A 22728-nucleotide genomic window follows, 5' to 3' on the forward strand; every position below is an offset into this window, starting at 1 on the left:
TAATTAAGACATCACTGTATTGGGACATCTGGGTGGCTCAGTCGATTAAACACCTGACTTTTGATATCAGCTCAGGTCTTGATCTCAGGGTCATGAGTTCAAACCCTGTGTTGAGTTCCATATTGGGCATGGAGCCTACTTCAGAAAAAAAGGGCATGTCTGGGTGGCTCAGTTGGTCTAAGTGTCTGACTCTTGGTGTCAGCTCAGGTCATGGTCTCATGGGTCGTGAGATCGAGCCCCACATCAGGTTCCATACTCGGTGGGGAGTCTGCTTGAGATTCTTTCCATCTGCCCTTTACTCCCACTCACTGAGGCATGCATGAACACTCTTTCTCTTTCTCAAATAAATAAATCTTAAAAAAAAAAAAAGGCTATCACTGTATCAAGTACAAGGTACTTTCCTGGCAATCATCCTACTGTCTTATGATGCACAGAATTACAATAGAATAAAGACCCTAATTACAGTAATTAGATACAAAATAAGGTGGAATGGTCATAGAATGGTGAGAATGACATTAGTTCTTTAGGATGTAAGTAAATGAGACACAGGAATGAGGTTGTTGAAACACAGACAGGAATAATCAGCAATTCGAGAGACAGGAACGAGTAGAGTTACAGATAGCTTCCCAAAGGGATTCGGATTGAATCTGCAGTTAGCAAGCAGCTCATGACATAGCCTCATCCACTGTGCCGCTGTCATACATCCAACCCGATGGCTCTCAAACCTCTAGATAGAATCAGAATCACCTGGGAAGCTGGTATAAACCCAGAGGCTCAGGCTTATTCTCTCCAGGGAGCAGGCTCTATGCTTTGATATCTCCAGGTATCCTGATAAGCATCAACGTTTGAGAACCGCTGACTGAGAAAAACACACAGAGGGAAAACTATAATGTCACTGAGAGCAGTCCCCTCAAAATGAAACAGAAAATTTTATTCTTTTCCCTCATTGCTCATTCTTGTCTGTTCTCTGAGACTACTTACCTCTCTGTGTCCCTTCAATGAAATCTGTGCAGATTCCATGATGTTTCTGATCACTCTCAGAAAATAAAAAGTCCTCTGGTCACTTTTAGTCAGAAAACATTTAATTTCGATACTTAAATGATCATTCTCAAGTAATGCTCAAGACTCTTAACTGCATTTAAAACTTCCTCCATCTCTAAGTTTTGGCAAGGATGTGGAGAAAAAGGAACCTGTGCACTGTTAGTGGTAATGTGGTGGGGCCACTGTGGAAAATGGTAAGGAGGTTCCTCAAAAAAGAAATATGACCCAGTGGTTCCCATACTGAGTATTTACCTCCTCAAGAAACCCCCCAAAATACTAAATTCAAAAAGTTATAGGCACCTCTGTTTATTGCAGCATTATTTACAATAGCCAAGATATGAAAGCAACCCAAGTGTCCATCGATAGATGAACGGATAGAGAGCACTCCCCTAAGAATGAGATGGAAGTTACACACACACACACACACACACACACACACACACACTGGAATAGTACTCAGCCATAAAAAAGAATGGGATTTTGCCATTTGTAACAACATGGGTGGACCTAGAGGGTATTATGTTAAGTACAGTAAGTCAGACAGAGAAAGACAAATATTATATGATTTCTCCTACATGTGGAATCTAAGAAACAAACGAATAAACAAACAAAAAGCAGAAACAAAGCCATAATACAGAGAACTGGTGATTACCAGAGAGAAGGGGGCAATGGGAAAAATGGATGAAGGGGAGTAGGAGATACAGGCTTCCAGTTATGCAATGGATAGTTTGAGGGCATGAAAGGTACAGTATAGGGAATACAGTCAATGGCATTGTGGAGACAGATGGTAGCTATACTTGTGGTGAACATAGGTACAGACTTGTCCAATCACCATATTGTCCACCTGAAACTAATGTAACATTGTGTGTCAACTATATGTCAATTATACATATATAGAAATAGATAAAGATATAGATATAGATACGCTAAATAAGACCCACAGTAATTGTTACAAACAACAACAACCCCTCACCACCCCCACTCAGGTTAAGGGATAGGAGGGCAGCCTGCAGTGCCCAGAAGGCTCCAGTTACCTCCTTTATCTCGCTGCCCTCTTCTCCATGGACAGGCTGGCTCCAGATCTTCTAGATTTCACAGAAGTGTTAGACAGCTGTAAAGTCCAAGACAGTTCTCATTGACAGGCACCAATATAATCTGGCACTGGTTTCCTCTGAGCTTGGCAGGGATTTAAAGCTGATTCTTCCTCATGGAGTATATTTGTAAGTTCTATGAAACAGTTACTGGCAACAGGATCCCCCACTGTTGCACTCTTAACACAAGTGAGGTCTCCTCTGCCTGGACATTCAGGACTTCATCCTGACTTTCTGAGGCTGATTCCATTTTCTTAAGTGTCTATCACCCCTGCAAGTTTGCCTCAGGTATGTGCATTCTGGCAATGCAGGCTGTCTCTAAGGCAGCAAGCCTTTCAGCTTTTCTAAGTGCAAACCGTGCCCCAGACTCCAGCACATAAGGCGTAAGGGGCTTCCTTGAACCCCCTCTCACTCCACTTGAGGGGAGGTAGAAGGGACATTTCACATCACTGGAAATCAAATGATCTTTACTTAAAGAGAAAGAACGAAAACAAACCTAGCATGGAAAGGCAGTGAATTCGTAGCATCAAGAAAAATGAGACAAGTATCCATATTAATTTGAATAAAGTAGACTAGAAACTAAATTTTTTAACATGGATTAAAGAGGTTCATTAAAATAATAAAAGATAAAACTTAACAAAATTTGTCAAAATACATGAAGGAAAATTCTTAGTATTGAGTGATAATTTGGCATAGGCACAGCTAAATACACATTGCTTAGCTCTTAACCAATTGTATAAAATATACATAATGAAGAATAATAAATTCAGAATTTTATATATAACAATTTTGTAAGCCTTTAAACAGAGAGTTAACTAGTACACATGACCCTTTAAATAAATCTCTCTCTATGTATTTTGCCAATTCCAAGTGTCCAAAATATGCTATCTTTACTTTGCAAAAGAGTAAAACTAGATATTTACAGAAGAAATATTAAAGAAAAGTCCCAAACATTTAACAACTCAAAAACAGTCTTTTATATATTAGACCAAAATATAAATCTAGAATTACAAACTTTTCAGGAATTAATGATGATGACTATGTTATATCCAAAATTTAAGGAAATAGCCAAAGTAACGCTCAAAGGTAATTTAAAAATTTTAGGTCATAATTTAAGGTAGCTTAAAATGAATTACTTGTCCTTTATTAATTTAAATTCAAATATTTGGAAAAAGTTCATGGACATCTAGGGGAATCCAAAAGAAAATATCAATGATTTTGAGTCCTTAGAATGCAATGCTGAGTAAGACAAAATCCCTACCTTTTTACTTATGAAAAAAAAAATAGTGCCTGGTTCATTTGTGCTCAGCATTCTTCTATACATAAAATAGTGAACAAAGTGCAAAATAAAACAAAATAGTAAACTAGTGACCGTTCTGGTCCTCAAGAACTTCAAAGTCAGGAGGGAATAAAGTAAATATGTAATCTAAATATAGGCGATCAATTGTTCCCTGATGGTACAAGGGGCCAGAGAGCAGGCAGCTGGACAACCTACAGTCTGTGAGGTGACAGTGAAGGTATCCCAAGGGACAGGATGCATAACCCAAGTCCTGAGGGTAAATGGCATTAGGGAGGTGCGGGTTGTCAGCACAGGAAGAAGCATGTGAAAGGAGAGAGAGCAGAGTACGGCTGGAGAACTGCAAACATTTCAATATTGCTAGAGATTAAATGATTAAATGTATTCTCAGAGGGGCAGACTGTACCAACCACAGAAAGTCTCTCAGGAAATGTTAAGGAATTTTAACATTATCTTGGGAAGTACTAAAGGATTCTAAGAAGGAGTAGAACATGAGATGTGCATTTTATTTTTTTATCTATTACTTTTTTTAAGATTTTATTTATTCATTTGAAAGAGAGAGAGAAGAAGAGAAAGAGGGAACACAAGCAGGGGGAGAGGCAAAGGGAGAAACAGACTCCCTGCGAAGCTGGAAGCCCGATGCAGGGCTCATTCCCAGCACCAGGAGATCATAACATGAGCTAAAGGCAGACACTCAACCATCTGAGCCATCCAGGTGCCCTGAGATGTGTGCATTTTAGAACTGTGACCGGATGGGGTGTGACATGTTATCCCCTCCTTCCAGGGTGAGACCCCTGCCTCACTAGGAGCAGAAGGGGCTCAAAAATCATAGATAGTAGAGTCACATGCATGCATGGCAAATGACACCAAGTAAAGAAATGAATGCCCCAAATCCAAAAATGGTGTAGGGAGTCACAACCGAATATCAACAAATACTGACCACTTAAAACACAGAAGATCCAAAAGGAGGGATAAAAGTAGAGTAGTCAGACTAAAGGGCTCAAAGGAAGAAGACAAAACACAAGAGAAGAATGGAGTTGCAATTCTATAAAATTAACAGAGACATTATAAACTCTTGGAACTAAAGAAAATTGGCAAAGCATCCACTGGTAAACTTAAGGAAAACCATTTCAGTGAAGCACGGTACCATCACCCTCCTGGGTTTCCTTTAAGGTCAGCTGGTGAGCTACTTTTTAGAAGCTGGCCATTTGGTCCTATTATATAACTTTAAGGGCTCAATCCCAGCACCTGGAGATCATGACGTTGCTCAGGGGGTTAAAGCCTCTGCCTTTAGGGGCGCCTGGGTGGCTCAGTGGGTTAAAGCCTCTGCCTTCAGCTCGGGTCATGATCCCAGGGTCCTGGGATCTAGCCCCGCATCTCTGCTCTGCAGGGAGCCTCTTCCTACTCTCTCTCTGCCTGCCTCTCCACCTACTTGTGATCTCTGTCTGTCAAATAAATAAATAAAATCTTAAAAAAAAAAAAACATTTACTTTCTGAAACCCTGAGGAAATTACAAATCTATTGAAGAAGTCTATGGTCCTAATCAAAATTCCTTGAGTTTTGAGCAAGTCCGATTATGAATACCACATTAAATACATCAAATGCCAAAACTAAGTGTGTTGATATACTCACAGATGAAATTAGGAATTGCAGAATTTCAGTAAAATCAGAGTTCTAGTATTACAGTTGCATATAATTAACCATTCAATTATTTATTCACTTATTTAATCAATCATACACAAAATATGTATTGAGCACCTACTATGAACTAGGTCCTGTTTCAGGTTCAGGGAATAGTGTGAATAAAACAGACAAAATATTGCTCTCAGTGAACATCCTCATGTTGTTTTAGATAAGAGCTCAGTCCATGAAATTAGAAAAATTCATTATGCATGACATTTTGCCTCTTTTGAAGAGAAGGCATGGGTACTTTGAAAGCTTTAGAGATTAGTTTGTGATATATTTTTTCACTTCTTCCCAAATGCATTTAAAATATTTATCAACTCTCTCTGACCAAAATAAAAGGAATATTGCTTCTTTCTCAAAAGCAAAGAAAAAGGGCCTGTGATATAATTTACTTTATTGCTCATGAGAATGAATTCTAATAACAGCACAGGATGTTGTTTTAAAAACCATTTTGAAGAAATTATAATTTCAAATTTGAAATCTGTCAGCCAAACCCTTGATTCATCAGTCACCTGCATATTTGGAGATTCATTAATCTCCAGATGTGTCTTAATTACACCAGTAATGTAAGATGAAGTACACGTCAAGCTATGTTTTGCAACTTTCAGAGCTCACTTCTAATGCCTTTGTTCTGCTTACACATATTCAAGAATTGTTTATCTTTTTGCATATTCCTGAGTGGTATCATATAAAGACATGAGAGAATTGAGAGCTTTTCACAACTTTCTTACTTATTCACAGAACATTATCACTTATAAATTCTAACAGGCATAATGATAAATGCATAAATTTCTGTTTGCTTCTTCAAATTCCACAGGTACTTGGTTAAATTTCCCCATAATTTTGATTTCGTTGCAGGTGAGGCCAAATATTTTATTGTGACTTAACTGCAGAAAAGTTTTTTACGCCAGTATGTAAGTTGCTCCCAGTTAGTTTTCCTACTTTGATGAAATATAACCATTTCTTTCCAACTAGGATATATTTTGGCATTTTTAGTGGATCCCACCTACATTTAGGTTGTTCTTTCCGTGTGCAGTTTTTTCATAATGTATTATTGAGTAAGCTGAAAAAAAAACTGATCTCATCTACTATGTTTGATGATATTCTTGTGTTTTTTCTCACTTAGTAATGAAGGTGTTCCCTTTTATACGAACCTCAGCATCCGTATGTTGAAATACATGCACAAAATTATACAGGAGGCTCATCTTCATTTTCCAACCAAGATCTTGTACATTAAAGATCAGATCCTAAAAACACTGATTTTTTTTCAAATTCCAATGATTTACAACTGTTGCTTTTTGCTGGAGAGCATTTTAATTTAGGGTAGTTAATGTTACTTGAATTGCTACATCATTAAAATACAGGTTTCCAAGCAGAAGGAAGCCTTGCAGTAGAGACATCAAGTCTATAAAACAATAAATAAAGAGAACCAAACCAAAATAAAGAGAAAAAATATTTCAAGTTTTAAAAGTTGATATCAGAAATAAACTGCTATGAAATAATTCTTTACAATGTGTGAATGAAGAGCCAACCATCAAAAAGTGAAAATAACATCTAAATGAGAGACAATTTATATTCTGTTGGATGATGGGATTAAATAACATGAAGACTAAAAATATACCTATATATAAAAAGTTTGGTTCCTAAAATAATTGTGAAATATTTACACCAGCTCTAAGGGAATGGCTGGAATATAAACAAAGTACCTTATTAGAAAGAGGTTCAAAGAGCACTTTATTGTCGCAATTAATTTACTTTCTGGGGGTGCCTGGGCGGCTCAATGGGTTAAAGTCTCTGCCTTCAGCTCAGGTCATGATCCCAGGGTCCTGGGATCAAGCTCTGCATCAGGCTCTCTGCTCAGCAGAGAGCCTCTTCCTGCTCTCTCCCTGCCTGCTCTCTGTCTACTTGTGAACTCTGTCAAATAAATAAATAAAATCTTAAAAAAAAATTTACTTTCTGAAACTCTGAGGAAATTACAAATCTATTGAAGAAGTCTATGGTCCTTCATAAGTCAAAACCAGAAATTATATTACTTTTCATAATTATCAATAGTAACAAAACCATTGAAGACATTCAAATAAAAAGATATGCTTTTAGTTTGGATTCACCTGAACATAAGTGCAACTCAGAGAAATTGTACTTTTTTTAAGCAAGACAACATGGAAGTGAAAGTTAAATATTAAATTTCCATTTCCATTTAACATTTTAAGACTGGCGACATTAGCATGGTAAGTGTCATACCTTGATATCACATGCAATAACAATATGACCAGAAACTCATTTATTCTATAAATGCAAAATGTTAAAATTTTACTGACTTTATTTCAGGTTTTCACTATTTAAATTTTATTTATTTATTTATTTATTTATTTATTTATTATTTTTCTTTTTAGCACAGCTGTGTGCACAAGGCAGTACAGAAAGGCAGTATGGTATTATAATTAAGAGAGGTTAGTTAGCTGTCCTGAGTTCAAATGTGGGTTCCATGCCACCTGAATAACCTAGAGCAAATCTGCTTACTTGCATTTGCTTCAATTTCTAAAATGAGAAGAACAATATTTACTTCATAAGATAAGCAGCTTGAAGGAATAGCTTGCAATGCTTAGAGTCTCAAATGAGAAGTGGGCACAAAAGTCCAATTCTGGTCTCATTTACTCTCATTTACTTACTCTTTTTTTGTCTTTCAGCAGCAGCCCAAGCAAGACAAAAATCAGAACATACGACTGGCTGAATTTCAACGTCTTCCTTCTCTTCATCCACCAGTGTTCTCGATCCACTGAAAGGAAACTTAAGGAATTTGAAAAATCTTATTTTCCATGTCAGAAGCTATTACATCATCCTCCTTGCAATAACATGTCTTAATCTTCTCCAGGTTTGATGAATTCTTGGGCCAACTAGAATAAATGTCATATACTTGAAAAACTAGAAAAGAATGAGTATTTAAATTTTCAAGACATCACCTCCTTCACAATAGTAAAAAAGGGGAAAGTTGAGCGATTGAGCTAAAGGACAGGAGGTAATATTTCTAGGCTTCTGAAAGGATACTCATCAAAATAATGGTTAAAAAATTATGTTATCCGGACCAAAGCCCTTGCCAAGCTGACCTTGGCAGACACAGTGAATCTGTCCATTCTAGACCTGCCAGTCTCAGCCGCATACTTTGCTTTAATAGTTTGGATGCCTCTGTTTCTCCTCCAACCACAGTAGAGGAAGGGCTGAGAAATCAATAGAGAGGCAGTTTAACAATTAGTGAGATTCCCCAGGATGTGCCTATGAGGATTTCCTTCAATTCTTCACAGTTTCCTCCCAATATCCTGGAAGAATGTCTACAAATAAGTCACTTAAAAAAAAACTTCTAAATTAATTCCACATTAGGTTCCTTATTACAGTGAGCTTTACTACTATTCATGGAGAAATGACATCCAGCTACAAAACAACAGCCTCATTGATTTAACCTCATATGGCCTTATATGATGGATAGGAGATTCGTTTATATCAGTACTTCCATATTCTGTTTGAGGATTATCAAAGATTTATGAATTCACTTTTGAAAACGTCGATCCCTAACTGCACTTTTTAAATACCTTCTAAAAAATCAGTCACCTCATTTTCAATTAACTAAACCAATTAAACCATACAAAGCTGTTCATCTTGGTCATATCTCAGTAGTTAACACACTTCGAGGAGCTGATTTCTGGCTTCTATGTGTCTTCTGTTATATCCAGAATATTGAGCTCTACCTTGTTGCTCTATATACCAATTCTGATATTTAAATATAGAGGTATATACATTACATTTTTAAATGTATTTTAAAATTAAAATTTATTTTTTTGAAGATTTTATTTATTTATTTGACAGACAGAGATCACAAGTATGCAGAGAGGCAGGCAGAGAGAGAGGAAGGGAAGCAGGCTCCCTCTTGAGCAGAGAGCCTGATGTGGGCTCGATCCCAGGGCCCTGGGATCATGACCTGAGCTGAAGGCAGAGGCTTTAACCCACTGAGCCACCCAGGGGCCCCTAAAATTTAAATTTAAATAGTGAAGTCAAACTCTTAAAAATTTGATATTTACATCACAGTAAAATGTTCATTTGACCAATGGAACAGTTCCACTATGACACTAAGAGCGTTTAGCGTCTTAGCAAATCATATCTTGTAAGGAATGCTAATATTGTCTTCAAGCTTCCTGGAATGCATAGGGCTTTTGCCTCCCTTTACAGATGCAAGTGATAGCTTGTTACGTATTATTCTTAGAGGAGTGATTTTTCTTGGCTTATTTCTTTGATCCCAGTTTTTGAGAGATAAACAGGCATACTTACTCTCACATACACAGAGCCATACCTTCACCAGATCACAATGCCTAGGTAAGACCCGTATATGTGTTAGTGTATTACATCTCACCTAAAGAACCAGATACCAACCCCCCCACACACACACCTCAGTGTACTTCTGTGGGAATAAAAGTAAAGTGAGATGGCAAAGGTCGCCTCAAACAGGACAGAGCAGCATAACTGAAGGCTGGATGAGCAGTGAAAGGAGCAATGAACCTAAATTATCTCAACAATAATAACCTTTACTTCTAGCTATCTGACTCAGTCTCAATTTGTTGTCGTACCAGGTAAGAAAGCAAAATTAACCCAGGTGATGCCCTGGAGCCAGCAGAGGGTATAATGAGAACACATAGGAGAACAAAGATTCATACCAACTAGAGGGATGAGCTTAAAGAAGTCTTTCCCAGAAGAGCTGATGCTTTGAAAGGCACAGGACTGAGCTGGACAGTGAAGATGTTGGGAGAAAGGCATCTCAGAAGGTGCTAGGCTATTATGAGGATTCATGAGGTGACACCAGAAACACTTACCCCAGTGCTTGATTCATTATGCTAATTCTTGCTCTCTTTAGCTTGACAAGGAAGAGTTTGCCTTTGATCAATGTGGTGCCAACTCCATTCTTAGTGCTCAAAAGGAGAGCCCATGGAGTTATGGTAAAGCCTGGTCAGGGCCAGCTTCAAGAGCAGACAATCTGTGGATATGCACCCAGCCCCACACTCAGAAGGGGCCTGAGCTTGGTTTAACGTTTTGCTGTCATGGCCTTGAAATTCTCAGTACTTCTGAGCAAGGTACCCTGCATTCTTATTTCACCCTGAGCCCCACAAGTTATGTAGCTAGTCCTGGATATGACACCAGAAAATCCAGATTTATGTTGATCAGACTGATTCACATCCTGGTTTTCTTACTTCCCAGCTTCACGAATCTCTTAAGTTTCTTTTTCTACAGCTTCAAAAATGGCAAGATCACCAAAATATATTCATTTGAGAGGATCAAATGAATTGTGATGGTAAAACTAATGTTTGTTTTATAAGGTATTGTAGAAATGGAAAGGACAGCAATCACTTAGCTACTGGGACCTTTGTGTTATAGAAGTTACTATTCAGAATGATTTTAAATATCTAGAAATTAGTGCATGCCCACCATTCTTTCTTCTCTTGGCTTTTCTTTCTGTGTCTCCCTCTCCTTTCCTTTGTAACTGATCTCATACTATGTGTCCAATACTGCACTTAATGCTGCAAATGCAGGTCCAACAAGACAGAGGTCCTTCCCTCAAGGGGTGTGTACTCACCTAGAAAAAACAGAAACAGAAACTGATAATGACGGTGAATGGGATGGGTACATGATAGAGGAAACACGTGGTGCAATGAGAACAGAGCCTTGGATGTGGGGAGGTAATGTAGGCAGAGCAGGTACAGGGAAGTCCCAACCAAGAGGGTTGATGCATTAATAGAGGGGCAGGATTTAGATGAAGGGGGGAGGTCTTACGTGGAAGGTGTTTAAGGTAAAAGAGAAAGTGGATGTGCAGTCATAAAGGCTTAAAACTCATGCTGATTATGAAGAGTACAATTCCTTTTACAAATGATGCCAAAGATGCACATAGAAAAGGGAAGGATGGTGAGCAAACTAGGAAAAGCCCAAATCCAAAGATATTAAAGGGTAAACCGCATTTTAGCTTCATCCTGAACTTTCCTTGAGAACTATAAGAAGATAAAGAAAGTACAGAAAGGATTGGGTGAGATACATGCTTTAGAAAGATGTGTAGAGGGTTGGAGGCAAGATGGCGGAAGAGTAGCAGACTGAGATGACATCAGGTCGCAGGAATTCAGCTGGATAGTTATCAAACCATTCTGAACACCTACAAACCCAACAGGAGATCAAAGAGAAGAAGAGCAGCAATTCTAGGAACAGAAAAATCAACCATTTTCTGAAAGGTAGGATGTGCAGAGAAGTGAATCTGAAGCAACATGACGAGACCACAGGGGGAGGGGCTGGGTCCTGACAAGCGATGGAGCAACACAGCACAAAATCTGAACTTTTAGAAGTCTGTTTCACTGAGGGACATTGATCCAGAGACTAAGTGGGGGTAGAGCCCTCATGGGGACAGTGTGGTCTCAGGACCCATGGGGTCACAGAAAGACCGGGGGTGTCTGAGTATGGCAGAGCTCCCAGGTATAAGAGCAGGGAGGCCGGCAGCAGAGATGGAGCTGAGGAGTGAACTCTCAGCTCTGGGTTACCTTAAACCATGATCTGAGACACAGTCGGGCTACTGCTCTTTGAGCAGGGACCCCACAAGTGGTAGATCCAGGGAGACTCACCTTTCTTCTCCAGGAGGCATGCAGGTATCTGCTGGGTTTAGAGACTCCAAACTGGGCTGTGCACCAGAGATAGAAACACTCGGTCACAGGCCAGGTGACCACAAAGTGCAGCCAGAGGCGAAGAAGACAGGAGGGATTGACTGCTTTTCCCTGAGGGTGCATGGAGGAGTGGGGCCCCGAGCTCTCAGCTCCTCGGGGCTGGAGATTGGGAGGCTGCCATTTTCATTCCCATCCTCCAGAGCTCTACGGAAAGCGTTCAGGGAACAAAAGCTCCCAAAAGCGAACCCGAGCAGATTACTTAGCCCAGCCGCTGGCAAGGGCTGCGCAATTCCGCCTTGGGCAAAGACATTTGAGAATCACTACAACAGGCCCCTCCCCCAGAAGATCAGCAAGAATGTCCAGCCAAGACCAAGCTTACTGATTAAGGAAAAGAGCGGAACTTCAGAGCTGGGAAAAGCAATGCATGGAATTCATGGCTTTCTCCGCATGATCCGTTAGTCTTGCAAAGTTAAATTAATGTATTTTAATTTTATTTTTTCTTATTCTATTTTTTAAACTTTTCCTCTTTCCTTTTTTAATATATTTAACTAGTTTGTCTTAACAATACCTTTCTGATAAAAAAATCTTTTTAAACCTTCACTATTATAGTCATAATTTATCCTTCATTGTATTTAACCTTATTTTTTGTAAACATATAGGTTTTTTTTTTCCTAAAAAATTTTGGGATATAATTTCTTCTAATAGATCAAAATATACCCTACATCTAGCACAAGGCTTTGTTCTAGTCTCCAGCCTGAGCACATTCTCTCCACTTTTTTTTCTTTCTTTTACCAACCAACTTATCAATTCCTTTTTTTAGAATTTTTTTAAAAAAATGTCATCTTTACAGTTATATTCCATCCCTTCATCATGTTTACCCTTATTTTTGTATATATATATAAGTTTCTCTTTCTTTAAAATTTTGGGAGGTAGTTTCTTCTAAGGGACCAAAACACACCCAAAAATCAAGTGTGTGGCTCTGTTTTACTCACCAGTCTAATTAATATATTTTACCCCCTTTCTTCTCCCCCTGATTTGGGGTCTCTTCTGACTTGGTTAGTGTACATTTTTCTGGGGTCTTGGCCACCCTTTTAGTATTTTATTCTCTCATTCATATATTCTTATCTAGATAAAATGACAAGGCGAAAAACTCACCACAAAAAAAAAGAACAAGAGGCAGTACCGATGGCTAAGGACCTAATCAATATGGACATTGGTAATATGTCAGATCGAGAGTTCAGAATGATGATTCTCAAGGTGATAGCTGGGCTTGAAAAAGTCATGGAAGATATTAGAGAAATCCTGTCTGGAGAAATAAAAGCCCTTTCTGGAGAAATAAAAGAACTAAAATCTAACCAAGCTAAAATTTTTTTAAAAAGTGATTAATGAGGTGAAATTAAAAAAAATGGAAGCTCTTACTGCTACGATAAATAAGGGAGAAGAGAGAATTAGTGATATAGAAGACCAAATGATGGAGAATAAAGAAGCTGAGCAAAAGAGAGACAAACAACTACTGAACCACAAGAGGAGAATTCAAGAGATAAATGATACCATAAGACAAAACAACATTAGAATAATTGGGATTCCAGAAGAAGAAGAAAGGGGGGGCAGGCAGAAGGTATACTGGAACAAGTTATAGTAGAGAATTTCCCTAATATGGCAAAGGGAACAAGCATCAAAATCCAGGAGGCACAGAGAGTCCCCCTCAGAATCAATAAAAATAGGTCCACACCCCATCATCTAATAGTAAAATTTACAAGTCTTAGTGACAAAGAGAAAATCCTGAAAGCAGCTTGGACAAGAAGTCTATAACATACAATGGTAAAAATATTCGATTGGTAGCAGACTTATCCATAGAGACCTGAAGGCCAGAAAGAACTGTGATATATTCAGAGCACTAAATGAGAAAAATATGCAGCCAAGGATACTATATCCAGATAGGTTGTCATTGAAAATAGAAGGAGAGATAAAAAGCTTCCAGCACAAATAAAAACTAAAAGAATTTGCAAACACCAAACCAGCCCTACAGGAAATATTGAAAGGGGTCCTCTGAAGCAAAAAGAAAGCCTAAAAGTAGTAGACCAGAAAGGAACAGAGACAATATACAGTAACTGTCACCTTATAGGAAATAAAATGGCACTAAATTAATATCTTTCAATAGTTACCCTGAATGTTAAAGGGCTAAATGTCCCAATCCAAAGACATAGGGTATCAGAATGTATTAAAAAAAGAAAACCAAAATAAAAAATGGATTAAAAACCAAAATATGCTGTCTACATGAAACTCAGACCCAAAGACACCTGCAGATTTAAAGTGAAGGTGTGGAAAACAATTTACCATGCTAAAGGACATCAAAAGAAAACTGAGGTGACAATCCTTCTATCAATTAGACTTTAAGCCAAATTAAGTCTAATTAGATCAATTAGACTTTAAGCCAAAGATTATAATAAAAAATGAGGAAGGACACTATATCATACTCAAAGGGTCTGTCCAACAAGAAGATCTAACAATTTTAAGTATCTATTCCCCTAACATGGGAACAGCCAACAATATACACCAATTAAAAACAAAATCAAAGAAACACATCAGCAATAATATAATAATAGTAGGGGACTTTAACACCCCCTCACTGAAATGGATCATCCATTTCTCAGATCATCCAAGCAAAAGATCAGCAAGGAAATAAAGGCCTTAAATGACCAGATGGACCAGATGGCCATCACAGATATATTCAGAACATTCCATACCAAACCAACAGAATACACATTCTTCTCTAGTGCACATGGAAGTACGCAGATCTATTCTCCAGAATAGATCACATTCTGGTCACAAATCAGGTCTCAACTGGTACCAAAAGATTGGGATCATTCCCTGCATATTTTCGATCACAATGTTCTGAAGCTAGAACTCAATCAAAAGAGGAAAGTTGGAAAGAACTCAAATACATGGAGGCTAAAGAGCATACTACTAAAGAATTAATGGGTCAACCAGGAAATTGAAGACGAACTGAAAAAATTCATAGAAACAAATGATAATGAAAACACAACGGTTCAAAATCTGTGGAACATAGCAAAGGCAGTCCTGAGAGGAAAGTATACAGCGATACAAGCCTTTCTCAAGAAACAAGAAAGGTCTCAAATACACAACGTAACCTTACACCTAAAGGAGCTGGAGAAAGAACAGCAAAGAAAGCCTAAACCCAGCAGGAGAAGAGAAATAATAAAGATCAGAGCAGAAATCAATGAAATAGAAACCAAAAAACCAGTAGAACAAATCAACAATACTAGGAGCTGGTTCTTTTGAAAGAATTAATAAGATTGATAAACCCATGGCCAGACTTATCAAAAAGAAAAGAGAAAGGACCCAAATTAATAAAATCATGAATGAAAGAGGAGAAAATCACATCCAATACCAAAGAAATACAAACAATTATAAGAACATATTATGAGCAACTATACACCAGCAAATTTGACAATCTGGAAGAAATGGAGGTATTCCTAAAGACGTATAAACTACCACAACTGGACTGGGAAGAAATAGAAAACCTGAACAGACCATAACCAGTAAAGAGATTGAAGCAGTCATCAAAAATCTCCCAACAAACAAGACCCTAGGGCCAGATGGATTTCCAGGGGGAATTCTACCAAACACTTAAAGAAGAATTAATACCTATTCTCCTGAAACTGTTCCAAAAATAGAAATGGAAGGAAAACTTCCAAACTCATTTTATGAGGCCAGCATTATCTTGATCCCAAAACCAGACAAAGACTCCATCAAAAAAGAGAATTGCAGACCAATATCCTTGATGAACACAGATGCGAAAATTCTCACCAAAATACTAGCCAATAGGATCCAACAGTTCATTAAAAGGATCATTCACCACGACCAAGAGGGATTTATGCCTGGGCTGCAAAGTTGGTTCAACATCCACAAATCAATCAATGTGATACAATACATTAATAAAAGAAAGAACAAGAACCATATGATACTCTCAGTAGATGGTGAAAAAATGTTTGACAAAGTACAGCATCCTTTCTTAATCAAAACTCTTCAAAGTGTAGGGATAGAGGGGATGTACCTCAATTTCATCAAAGCAATCTCTGAAAAACCCACAGCAAATATCATTCTCAATGGGGAAAAACTGAGAGCTCTTCTGCTAAGGTCAGAAACACGGCAGGGATGTCCATGATCACCACTGCTATTCAACATAGTACTAGAAGTCCTAGCCTCAGCAATCAGACAACAAAAAGAAATTAAAGGCATCTGAATTGGCAAAGAAGAAGTCCAACTCTCACTCTTTGCAGATGATATGATCCTTTATGTGGAAAACCCAAAACACTCCACTCTAAAACTGCTAGAATTCATATAGGAATTCAGTAAAGTGTCAGGATATAAAATCAATACCAAGAAGTCAGTTGCATTTTTATACACCAACAACCAAAAATTTCTATACCTCGACAACAGAAGAAAGAGAAATTAAGATTAGAATCTTAATTTACAATCCCATTTACAGTTGCACCCAAAACCATAAGATACCTAGGAATAAACCTAACCAAAGAGGCAAAGAATCTGTAATCAGAAAACTATACACAAAGAAATGGGAAAATGTTCCATGCTCATGGATTGGAAGAACAAATATTGTGAAAATGTCTATGCTACCTAAAGCAACCTACACATTTAATCAATCTCTATCAAAATACCATCAATTTTTTCCAGAGATGGAACAAATAATCCTAAAATTTATATGGAACTAGAAAGGGCCCCAAATAGCCAGATGAATGTTGAAAAAGAAAGCCAAAGTTGGTGGCATCACAATTCCAGACTTCAAGCTCTATTACAAAGCTGTCATCATCAAGACAATATGGTACTGGCACAAAAACAGACACATAGATCCATGGGACAGAATAGAGAGCCCAGAAATGGACCCTCAACTCTATGGTCAACTAATCTTCGACAAAGCAGGAAAGAATGTCAAATGGAAAAAAGACAGTCTCTTCAACAAATGGTGTTGGGAAATGCAGAAGAATGAAACAGCTGCATGCAGAAGAATGAAAGTGGACCATTTCCTTACACCAGACACAAAAATAGACTCCAAATGGATGAAGGACCTCAATGTGAGAAAGGAATCCATCAAAATCTTTTAGGAGAACACAGGCAGCAACCTCTTCGACCTCAGCCACAGCAACTTCTTCCTAGGAACATCACCAAAGGCAAGGGAAACAAAGGCAAAAATGAACTATGGGGACTTCATCAAGATCAAAAGCTTTTGCACAACAAAGGAAATAGTCAACAAAACCAAAAGTCAACTGACAGGATGGGAGAAGATATTTGCAAATGACATATCAAATAAAGGGCTAGTATCCAAAATCTATAAAGAACTAATCAAACTTAAAACCCAAAGAAGAAATAATCCAATCAAGAAATGGGTGGAGGACATGAACAGACATTTCTGCAAAGAAGACAGGCAGATGGCTAACAGACACATGAAAAAGTGCTCCACGTCACTTGGTATCAGGGAAATACAAATCAAAACCACAATGAGATACCACTTCACACCAGTCAGAATGGCTAAAATTAACAAGTAAGGAAATGACAGATGTTAGAGAGGTGTGGGGAAAGGGGAACCCTCCTACACTGTTGGTGGGAATGCAAGCTGGTGCCACTACTCTGGAAAACAGCATGGAGTTTCCTCAAAAAGTTGAAAGTAGAGCTACCCTACAACTCAGGAATCACAGTACTAGGTATTTATCTTAAAGATACAAATGGAGTGATCTGAAGGGGCACATGCACCTGAATGTTTATAGCAGCAATGTCCATAATAGCCAAGCTATGGAAAGAACCTAGATGTCCTTCAACAGATGAATGGATAAAGATGTGGTGTATATATACAATGGAATACTATGCAGCCATCAAAAGAAATGAAATCTTGCCATTTACAATGATGTGAATGGAACTAGAGGGTATTATGCTGAGCGAAATAAGTTAATCAGAGAAAGACAAATATCATATGATCTCCCTGATATAATGAATTTGAGAGGCACAGTAGGGGGGTTGGGGGGTAGGGAAGGAAGAAAATAAAACAAGATGGGATTGGGAGGGAGACAAGCCATAAGAGACTCTTAATCTCACAAAACAAACTGAGGCTTGCTGCGGGGGAAGGGTTTATGGAGAGGGTGGTTGGGTTATGGACATTGGTGAGGGTGTGTGATATGTTGAATACTGTGAAGAGTGTAAGCCTGATGATTCTCAGACCTCTACCCCTGGGACAAATAATACATTATATGTTAATAAAATAATTAATTCAAAAAAGAAGTACTATTATTTTGAACTTAAGTAATTCAAATGCATGATTCATTTGTTAAGAGTTTTATTTATGAAAAGTATTTTAATTGTGAATAATCTCTCAGCAAGTAAAAAAAAAAAAAAAGATGTGTAGAACTGAATGATCATAAAACCTGAAGGGTAGACATTTTCTTGAGTAGCTCCTATCTTGTATCTTGAGCAAAGGTAAGAAGTATATGTGGAAACACAGCTGACTATACTGATGTTTTCAAGGGGGAAATCAGAGCAAGCTTGGGCCCTTAAGAAATGTTTTATGGGGAACTGTTACAGAGCAAGTACTCTGTTATGTTCAGAGAATGTAGAAACAACTAACAGAGGAATCTATTTCTCAAGAAAGGAATGTTGTGAGTGCAGGGATGGCATTGTTCTCACGATGCTGAGAACAGAAGGGTCCCTAATCTTCCCAGGGACATAGGCAGTCTTTCCATAAAAGAGGACACTAAATCGCAGAGGAATCTCCTAAACTGAGATTTATAGGATCAAAGGGATTAACTAGATACAGGATAAGGTTAATTTGAAAGAAAGAAGCATTCTAGAAAAAAGAGATTATGTTGTGAGAAGTGTGAGTTTATACTGACTTTGCAGAGTTTATAAGGGACTGAACCAGGACAGTGACTGTAGAGATGGAAAATAAAAAGAAAATTCAGATTTACAAAATGTCTAGGAAGTATTGGCAGAAATTCATTATTAGTTGTGCAGTGGGAGAGGGGTACAACCCACAACACTTCTGACACAAAATATAGGGGAGGGGGTTCCCACACCAACTAGTTCTCCAACCAACTCTCTGAACCACCAGCTAGGTGTCGTATAACTTAATTTTGACAACAACAACCCAGAGTTAGTGCGGACCCCACAGGTTAAGGGCTCAGTCCCACAAGACTGCCTCCCACTTCAAACACCAGTCACACGACTGACCCAGCATCCCTAACCTCTGATAGACCCACTAGGAATCAGGGTTTCCCACAAATCCCTCTCCATGTTAGATAATTAGCTAGGATAACTCACAGAACTTAGGAAGACAGTTTACTTACTATTATCAGTTTACTAGAAAGGATACAACTCAGAACGGCTGCATGGAAGAGATGCACAGGTAAGCCTGGGAGAACAACACAGAGCTTCTAGACTTTTTTTGAACACTCCACCTTCCCAGCACCATGATGTGTTCACCAGACCAGAGCTCTCTGAACCTCACTGTTAAGTATGTTTATGGAAGTTCTACCACCTAGGCATGATTGTTAAATCATTAGCCATTTGTGATTAACTCAATCTCTAGGCCCTCTCCCCTCATGGAGGTGGGCAGGGTTGGAGCTGAAAGTTCCAATCCTCCAATCATATGGTTGGTTCCTCTGTCATTTTGCCCCCATCCTGAAGCTATCTAGAAGCCCACCAAGGGTCCATCTCACTAGTGTACTAGGTGTGGATGAAAGGGGTTTGTTATGAACAATAAAAACAATCCTCTCGCCTTTATGACTCAGGGAATTCCAAGAGTTTTAAGAGCTCTGTATCAGGAACCAGAGAAGAAGCCCAAATATGCATGTCTTATTACACTGCAGGACAATGGGAGTGGGGGGGTTGGGGAATATTTCTGTTCTGTCCTGCCTCTTCCACTCCTTAGTGCCAATAAACATAAAAGACTTTCCCAAACTATTCAGTTTAGCTAAATTACTTTTCCTCCTCAGGTTGTGCATAAGAAGGTCTATGATGTACATCTCTAATCACTACAGATTTATATATCTACAGTCACATTACTGTTTGATTCCAGAATAGGTATAACGGAATCCCAGCATAACCTTGGCTGTTCACAGATAGTGGTAGACACCATGGTGGTCAGACATGTCCCCTTGTCAAACAACAACTTACCATTACCTTGATATATCATATATAAGGCAGAAAAACATCTCCTCTCTCAACTCAATTTCCAGGGCTTTCACTGTGAAATCACAGAATTTCAGGGTTGGAAAGCACCTTAATGGTTACAGAACTGAAATACTTGAGACACTCTGTGGCTTAAGTTTTATCTACATATTTCATAAGATCAAGAGACTAGAGAGCAAGGACCACCTGCTTTGATAAGTTTATGTTTAACTTGGTTCTGAGAAATAAAATTTTGAGACGCTGGGAACAATAATATATGACTACTATTTCAAGGCCCCATGAACTTTCAAATTCAGTTACCAATTTTGTCAAACAACTGTCAAATCAAGGTTGATTTTTTTCTTCCTTATTTAAATGTCTCTTGTGCTTTCTGATACAAGAATCATGCTTAAATGAAATTAGGTCACCGTTTGCTTTTATTTTGCCTAGACTCTTGACAGGAAAGAATAATGTAGCCTAAAAGGAATATAAACGGGAATGAAGGAGTGAAGTAGGAACACATGAGTCATAGGGAATAAGGCTGTTCTGTCAGAAACAATGAGAATGACTGCTTTATAGCTGACAAACTAGAAACATACATTATCTCATTCAATTTCACTCTCAATATTGAGAACATTCAGTGCAGGCATGATAAAATATTTTAAAGCCCTAACTATAGTAGTACAATCATTGTAGTTAAAAAAAAGTATTCAGTGAAACATAATTTATCAACTCTTTACTGGACACACAAAAACCTCATTTTGCCTCCTGAAAATGATTGCTCAGAACATTCCTTCTTTAAGAGCCCAAAGGAGTCTTTCAATAAAGAGAGTTACATGAACTTGTTCAACCTAGAAAACACACACACACACACACACACACACACGTACTCCACTCATACATACATACACTGTACCAAATTTATAGTTTTTACCATTTGGAGCAAGGAAAAAGTCTTCACATTGAAACAAAAGGAAAATGACAAGTCATTTGGGGTTTTTCATAAGCTCATCATACATTTCTGGTGTACATGCATGATTAGAAATGCAAGGTATCTTTCTAATATATCATACCAGATATGCTGTAAGTTCTGAAACATGAGATCTAATAATGACTAATGGCTGCATAAAAATCATGACTGAATAAATGGGATGATACCCAAAGAACAGATTCCTGTGAATAAAAAATAGCTAAATTCTACCTAGTTAGCTTAATTTAATGTTACATTTTACTTGTTTTCCAAAATATTGCATCATTCAATGAGTATGTGAAGTCCTACTATGTGCCAGATGGATTATTCTGTTTGTAGCAACTTAACGGCCACAAAGAGGTGTGGAAATCAAATCTCCCTCTAAGAGATTGTGTCTCATTCACTGCTGACTCTGAGTTCTTTGTTGTTGTTGTTGAAATTGATCAATGTTCACCACATCCATAATATTTTCCAGACTCGCAGACAAATTAATTCGTAGCATATGCATTCACTTCCCCTTAAAAACACAATTTTTACAGTTTTTGTTTCCAGAGAATACAGAGTAAGTTTATTTTTCAGAAGAATTAATGAAATAAGAAAACAATTGCTTCATTGAGTAGTCTAGCCTCAAAACCACGGATAATCTAGAGAACAACTTCAGTGACGTACTTCGCTTTCCACAGGGGCCTGTTCCAATTAAAATGAATCTAGTCTTCCATAAAGCTCTATTTTTCTAGCTACCACGCACTTAATGAGAACTCCACTACCTGCTCTCACCCGATCAAATAGGCTTTCAGGACAAATTCCTACATTTGGCTCTTTGAAATGTTGACTTCGTAATGATTTTTTGTATAAATATTTTCAGATCATCATCTTATTTCTTTTCACCTATTAACTATCGTTTACTGGAAAAGGGGAAAATCATTTGAAGAATATAATTTTCTAGTTTCCTGTATTATTCTCTGAAGGTATCTTGTTTTTCTCATTATTGTTGTTCTTGTTTATCTGCCCAGTCTTCACTCGAGGGTAAGGGTTGATATTTACAGTTTGATGTTGCACTACAACTAAAATATTTTTTCAAATAATCGTTCATTTCTTTACTACCTTCTAGAGAATGCATAGATTTGTTTAGATGTGTTATATTACACCAATCTACTAATATTAACACAGACAGTAGTGATTTTATAATGTGCCAAGTAGCTAATTAATGAGGGTTTCATGAGATTGACACCATAGAATTGGATATTTTTAAACATTAGCCTACAGAGATCGTGAAATTAGACTGTGGACATATACCAACTAGTGTTAAAGGCTCAATAAAAGAATCTTATTAACCTTAATTCTTCCTCAATTACTCAATGTTGTATTAAGCAACTTGATTACGGTATCTAGTCCTAAAGGATCTCAATTGATATCTGCCTCAACTTGACTTGATTTCTTCAGCAACTTGCCCAAGGTCCCACAGCCAACAACAGCCTGAAGTGGGCTCAGATGTGTATAACTTCAGAGCTTCCACTTTTTACACTAGGCAAAATTATATCAATGCCTCTTTTCCCACTTTCACCCATGACCAGCTTCTTTTTCTGCATTTTATTCATAAGTGAATAGTAACCTAATCTACCAAGGCATTCAAATCAAAAATTCAGAAGCCATCTGAGACTACTTCCACTTCCTCAGAGACCATTTACAATTAGTCCTTAAGATTAGTAGAGTTGGGATACCTGGGTGGCTCAGTTGGTTCAGTGTCTACCTTTGGTTCAGGTCGTG

This window comes from Lutra lutra, chromosome 8 (assembly GCF_902655055.1).
Source record: "Lutra lutra chromosome 8, mLutLut1.2, whole genome shotgun sequence".
NCBI classification, from domain to species: domain Eukaryota; kingdom Metazoa; phylum Chordata; class Mammalia; order Carnivora; family Mustelidae; genus Lutra; species Lutra lutra.